This window comes from Bos indicus, chromosome 24 (assembly GCF_029378745.1).
Source record: "Bos indicus isolate NIAB-ARS_2022 breed Sahiwal x Tharparkar chromosome 24, NIAB-ARS_B.indTharparkar_mat_pri_1.0, whole genome shotgun sequence".
NCBI classification, from domain to species: domain Eukaryota; kingdom Metazoa; phylum Chordata; class Mammalia; order Artiodactyla; family Bovidae; genus Bos; species Bos indicus.
Window position 1 is genome coordinate 57,339,996 of NC_091783.1, and position 7,195 is coordinate 57,347,190.

Genomic DNA, 7,195 nt, shown 5'->3' on the forward strand with positions numbered 1-7,195 from the left:
GCAAAGGAAGCCATTGACAAGATGAAGATAGTGTACTGAATGGGAGAAAATGTTTGCATATGATGTGACCAAAAGGGGTTAATATATAAAGAGCTCATATAACTCAATATCAATAAAACAAACAACCTGATTAAAAATGGACGAATACCTGAAGAGACATTTTTCCAAAGAAGACATAAGATGGCCAACAGGCACATGAAAAGATCGTCAGCATCACTAGTCATCAGGGAGATGCAAGTTAAAACCACAGTGAAGTGTCACCTCACACTGTCGGAATGGCTATCAACAAAAGACCACACGTAAGAAATGTCGGCAAGGATGTGAAGAAAAGGGAGCCCCTGTATATATCGGTGCAAATATAAATTGGTACAGCTCCTATGGAAAACAGTATGGAGAGTCCTGAAAAAAAAAAGCTAAAAATAGAATTACCATGTTAGTGCTGCTCAGCCATGTCCGACTCTTTACGACCCCATGGACTGTAGTCTTCCAGGCTCCTCTGTCCATGGAATTCTCCAGGCAAGAATACTGGAGTGGGTTGCCATTCCCTTCTCCAGGGGATTTTCCCAAACCAGGGATTGAACCCGGGTCTCCTGCCTTGCAGGTAGAGTCCTTATCATCTGAGTCACCATATGATCCAGCAATTACAGTCCTGGGTATTTACCTGAAAAACAACACTAATTTAAAAAAAATACATGCACCCCAATGTTCAAAGCAGCATTATTTATAATAGCCAAGACATGGAAGCACCCTAAGTGTCCATCAACAGATTACTAGATAAAGGAAAAGCGGTATGTGTATACACACACACACACACACACACACACACAATGGACTACAACTCAGCGATTGAGAAAGCATGAAATCCTACTATTTGCAACAACATGGATAGACCCAGAGGGTCTTATGCTAAAATGAAATGTCAGACAAAGACAAATACGGTACATTATCACTTACATGTAGAATCAAAAACAAAAACAAACAAACAAAGGCATGAATACAACAAAACAGAAACAGATTCACAGATATAAAAAACAGACTAGTGGCGAAGGAAGAGGGAAGGGCAAGCTAAGAGAAGGTGATTAAGAGGTACAAACTAATCCGTATAAAATAAAATAAACTACAAGGATATATTGCACAGCACAAGGGATGTAGTCAAACATTTTGTAATAACTTTAAGTGAAGTTTAATCTATAAAAATTTTGAATCCCTATGTTGTACACCTGAAACTAATATAGTACCGTAAATCAACTGTGCTTCAATTAAAAAAAAAAAAGAGCATCACCTAGGGGAAAAAAGAACAGGCTTAAGAATTAGAGGTAGGAGAATGAGATGCAATTTTAAATAATGTGGTCGGGGTAGACTTCATGAAAACCTACATTTGGCTTGCCGGGAGGTAAAGGAGTTTCATCCCAATTGAGAGAAATTCTTAGAAAACTCTCATCTCACCTGGAATCCACCAGAAGGGACGTGGTCAAACCTTGTCCTATTGCATTTCCCCCATGTAAGTCTTCTGCATCTTCCTGGTTGCAAGGAATGAGACTCAGCGTGTGTCTGTTGATGTTCCTGATAAAGGCGGTCATTCACCTGTAAGCGCCTTCCCTTGACCTCTCTGAAAGAACTGTGCCAAATTTCAGGGTGCCTTGTCAGGGCAATGATCAAAAGTGTCTCATGAATGCAGCAGAGGTTGATGTTGAAATGTGCCTTCCATGAGTCCTTTGAGTGATGGCTTCTTTGTCCAGGATGGGGGCCACTGGCTTCAGCCCACACTTGCTCGGCATCCCAAGATGGGACTGAATAGGATGCAGCTCCCAATCAGTAACCAATACCTTTACCTGTGAACTGCTGGGGGAAATTATTAAACAATCATTTCTAAAAGAGGATGACAATGCTTTTCATCTTTTGTAGCTCACAATTCCCTCTTGTTTCTTTCACTCCCTTTCTTTTTTCCTTTTCTTGGCAATATTCCTGTGCATTTCCACAATGTAGGTAGGAAGGCTGGGGAGGTTGCCAAAAGAACATACCCAATTTTACTAAAAGTTCATTTCCTAGGATTTTTTCCTATAAGAGCTAAAGGATAAAAGATATGCTTAAAGAGAGGTGATACTGCCTGTATTCAGTTCTTTGCTAAGCTCTGTGGTCATTTAAGCTAAAGCATTTAATGCCAATGGAAAGGTGGCATTACATGCCACACCAGGTGTTATTGTAACCCGTGCTTGGCAGTTAAGATGAATTTCTTGGAAGGAGAATTCTTCACACTCAGTCTAGACTGGCTCCAGAATTTTAAACATGAAAAGAAGGTACCTTTTATGGGGAGCCTGTCTTTGCAATAAGTGAAATTAGAAGCTTCAAATAGTCTGTTTTAAACAACAGCTACAGATGATACATTCTGCTGTTCCTGCACAACTAATTTTCCAGATTCCTTGGGACTTGTATGCTTTCCGCCTCTTTTACTACTAAGTGACTTATTTTTTTTTCTGACCAACATTTTTTATTGGGTTTGCAAAAGCAATGTTAAGCCTCAGTTAACAATGTATCTCAGTTAATTTGTTACTGCTGCTGCTGCTGCTGCTAAGTCGCTTCAGCCACGTCCGACTCTGTGCAACCCCATAGAGGGCAGCCCATCAGGCCCTATTGTCCCTGGGATTCTCCAGGCAAGAACATTGGAGTGGGTTGCCATTTCCTTCTCCAAAGCATGAAAGTGAAAAGTGAAAGTGAAGTCGCTCAGTCGTGTCTGACTCCTAGCAACCCCACGGACTGTAGCCTGCCAGGCTCCTCCGTCCATGTGATTTTCCAGGCAAGAGTACTGGAGTGGGATGCCATTGCCTTCTCTGAATAGTGCTTAACATGCAAGAGATTGTAGGGCAGGTGTTATTCCTGGGTCTATTATAAAAATTCACTGGTCTTTTTTTTCTCATATTTATGAGTTTGTAAATGTATGGGACTAGGCTACATGCTTTCTTCAAGGAGGAGATTTTAGTACTCTCTTATTGCTGTTGTTTAGTATCAGACTCTTTGTAACCACAGGGACCATAGCCCGCCAGGCTCCTCTGTCTATGAGATTTTTCCCAGCAAGAATAATGGAGTGGGTTGCCTTCTTCCAGGGATCTTCCCAACCCAGGGATCGAGCCTGCATCTCCTGCACTGGCAGGCAGATTCTTTCCACTGAGCCTCCAGGAAAAAATGGAAACATGTTAACTGTTCCCTCTGACAGATTATTTTGTGATGTTATCAGGTCGTAAATGTTGAAGTTAAAATTCAGAAATAGGGATGTTAGGGACAAATTAAGGGTACAGTATTAACAGATTAAAAAATACTATATGTAAAATAGATAAGCAATAAGGACTTACTGTATAGCACAAGGCATTGTACCCATTATTTTATAATAGCTTATAATGGAATTTAATCTGCAAAAATACTGAATCGTCATGCTGCACACCTGAAACTAATCAGATCAGATCAGATCAGATCAGTCGCTCAGTCGTGTCTGACTCTTTGCGACCCCATGAATCACAGCACACCAGGCCTCCCTGTCCATCACCAACTCCCGGAGTTCACTCAGACTCACATCCATCGAGTCAGTGATGCCATCCAGCCGTCTCATCCTCTGTCGTCCCCTTCTCCTCCTGCCCCCAATCCCTCCCAGCATCAGAGTCTTTTCCAAGGAGTCAACTCTTCGCATGAGGTGGCCGAAGTACTGGAGTTTCAGCTTTAGCATCATTCCTTCCAAAGAAATCCCAGGGCTGATCTCCTTCACAATGGACTGGTTGGATCTCCCTGCAGTCCAAGGGACTCTCAAGAGTCTTCTCCAACACCACAGTTCAAAAGCATCAATTCTTTGGTGCTCAGCCTTCTTCACAGTCCAACTCTCACATCCATACATGACCACAGGAAAAACCATAGCCTTGACTAGACTGACCTTTGTTGGCAAAGTAATGTCTCTGCTTTTGAATATGCTATCTAGGTTGGTCATAACTTTCCTTCCAAGGAGTAAGCGTCTTTTAATTTCATGGCTGCAGTCACCATCTGCAGTGATTTTGGAGCCCAGAAAAAGGAAGTCTCACACTGTTTCCCCATCTATTTGCCATGAAGTGATGGGACCAGATGCCATGATCTTCATTTTCTGAATGTTGAGCTTTAAGCCAACTTTTTCACTCTACAGTTTCACCTTCATCAAGAGGCTTTTGAGTTCCTCTGCACTTTCTGCCACAAGGGTGGTGTCATCTGCATATCTGAGGTCATTGATATTTCTCCTGGCAATCTTGATTTCAGCTTCTGTTTCTTCCAGTCCAGTGTTTCTCATGATAGACTCTGCATAGAAGTTAAATAAACAGGGTGACAATATACAGCCTTGACGTACTCCTTTTCCTATTTGGAACCAGTCTGTTGTTCCATGTCCAGTTCTAACTGTTGCTTCCTGACCTGCATACAGATTTCTCAAGAGGCAGATCAGGTGGTCTGGTATTCCCATCTCTTGAAGAATTTTCCACAGTTTATTGTGATCCACACAGCCAAAGGCTTTGGCATAGTCAATAAAGCAGAAATAGATGTTTTTCTGGAACTCTCTTGCTTTTTCTATGATCCAGAGGATGTTGGCAATTTGATCTCTGGTTCCTCTGCCTTTTCTAAAACCAGCTTGAACATCAGGAAGTTCACGGTTCACATATTGCTGAAGCCTGGCTTGGAGAATTTTGAGCATGACTTTACTAGCATGTGAGATGAGTGCAACTGTGCGGTAGCTTGAGCATTCTTGTAAATCAACTATGTGTCAATTAAGTAATAAAATAAATGACTTTTTACCTTAAAGAAAAAAAGTAAAAAAGGAGTAGAGATCAGTGGCCAGCCAGCAGCCCTGCTAAGACCTCATTGGGTCAAGGACCTTTGAATAGTTTCCTCAGCTCAGTATCAGGTCCTGAGTGTTGTGGGACCAGAAACTTGATTTGGTCAATGTACCCAAACAGCAATCCATATTTAATACATTCTCCAGGGACTGGTCTATAAACCCAGATGCAGATTTACTCCTTTATAATGGTTAGAAAAGCTTGGGCTATAAAGTCAGCAGACCTGGGTTCTGATCCAGGCTCACCACTAACCTATTATCTCTGTGGAAATATAGTAATTATATGATATATCAATATTTAATATGATATATAAATGGTAGAACACTAATTAAACTTAATATAGTTAATGTAGACATTTAATCGATAATTTTTGAAAGTACCTTAGCGTCATTGTTAGTATACATAGCCATGTTTTTATGTAATTGTAAGAAGTTTTACTTTTGCCTGGAAAATCCCATGGACGGAGGAGCCTGATAGGCTGCAGTCAATGGGGTCGCTAGAGTCGGAGATGACTGAGCAACTTCACTTTCACTTTTCACTTTCATGCATTGGAGGAGGAAATGGCAACCCACTCCAGTGTTCTTGCCTGGAGAATCCCAGGGACGGTAGGGCCTAGTGGGCTGCCGTCTATGGGGTTGCACAGAGTTGGACACGACTGAAGCGACTTAGCAGCAGCAGACGTTTGAACGTATTGCCTGATGCTCTGTTTTCATCATTGACCACTGTGACGTGAAAACACAGCTCCCTTTTCACCTTCGTGCCCCATCCTCGGAGACCTAAGCGCCACCCATTCCACGCTGCTTCTGATTCACTGAATTCTGAATAGCACATGTTCCCTTGCTTGAAATGCCCTCATCTGCTGGGTCTCCAATTCCAAAGCAACTTCTTCTGGGAAAGCCATGCCCTAGTCTCCCCCAGAGAGTAGTATCCAAAACACTTTGCACCTAAAGTCTAGAGAAACCTCTTCCCGTTATATTTTATTTGGTCATCTTCCTCATCCCCTGCTGCACTGTGAGCCCTTCAAGACCCCCATACTGATCTTATTCTTTTGGTATCTCTTGATCCAGAATATTCCACGGTATCCCAAGTGTCTATTCCAATGAATGGTCTGCAGAGTTCTATTCTCAAATAGTTGTATAGTATTTTCTTCTGCAGCTTCTCATCTAAGCATTTGCTATCATTGAATATTTATGCCTTTATCAGATCAACTTCCAGAAGTATCTGATCAGTCACAACCCACCAACTATTTTAAGGACTTCTAAACATCTTATTTTTCTCTGGCTCCTATTATTCAGTGGGTTGTGATTTGTCCTTTACTTCATTCTAGAAACAGTGTGCCTCCTGCACAAGAGGAGTTATGAGTAAGTCTTTGATGCTGTTATTGGAACAGTAAGAAGAATGGTATTCAAGTTTTCCATTAAGTCAGAGCAGCCTATGCTTTGTATGAGTACTGCCTTTTTGGCAGCCAACACGAGTGATTATTATTCCTCCCAATTAAAAAAAAAAGCAGATTAAATGCAAAAAAAACACCTCAAATAGTGAGAAAAAATTTTTCACATATCACACTGGCAAAGATAAAAAAAAAATAGTCTGGTATTGCACTGCATTGGCAGTTTTATAAGGAAATGGGCTTTCATACACAGTTCGTGGGGTGCAGATTATACAACTTCTTTGGAAGGGACTTCAGAAACACATATCAATATTTTAAACATACCTTGTACCATAAGAACTCATGTCTAGGAATTTATCTTAGAGTTGTATTTGAGCATTTACACAAAAGTAAATGTGCATAGATATTCACTGCAGCAGGATTTTCACTGCAAAAGACAGGAGGTGACCTCAGTGTCCATTAACAGAGGTTACATCCATACAATGTATAATAATCAAGGAGATCTTGTTGGGCTGTTAGGAACATCTCCAAGGTGCAGTCACATGAAAAGGCAAAGTAAAAAAGAGTGTGTCCCTGTAAATCACATCTATGTGTGCTCCTTGGTTTCAAACTGTATTACCAAAGCTAGAGTATTAAAACAATGTAATATTGGCATAAAAACAGACACATAGACCAACAAAACAGAATAGAGAGCCCAGAAATAAACCCACGCATATTTGGCCAATTAACTTACCACAAAGGAGCCAAGAGTATTCAATGAGAGAAAGGACAGTCTCTTCTGTAAATGGTACTGGAAAAATTGGACAGCCACATGCAGGAGAATGAAACTGGAACACTGTCTTACACCATACACAAAAATTAACTCAAAATGGATTAAAGGCTCGAATGTAAGACCTGAAACCATGAAACTTCTAGACAAAAACATAGGCCGTAAACTGCTTAACACGGGCCTTGGTGATGACTTTTT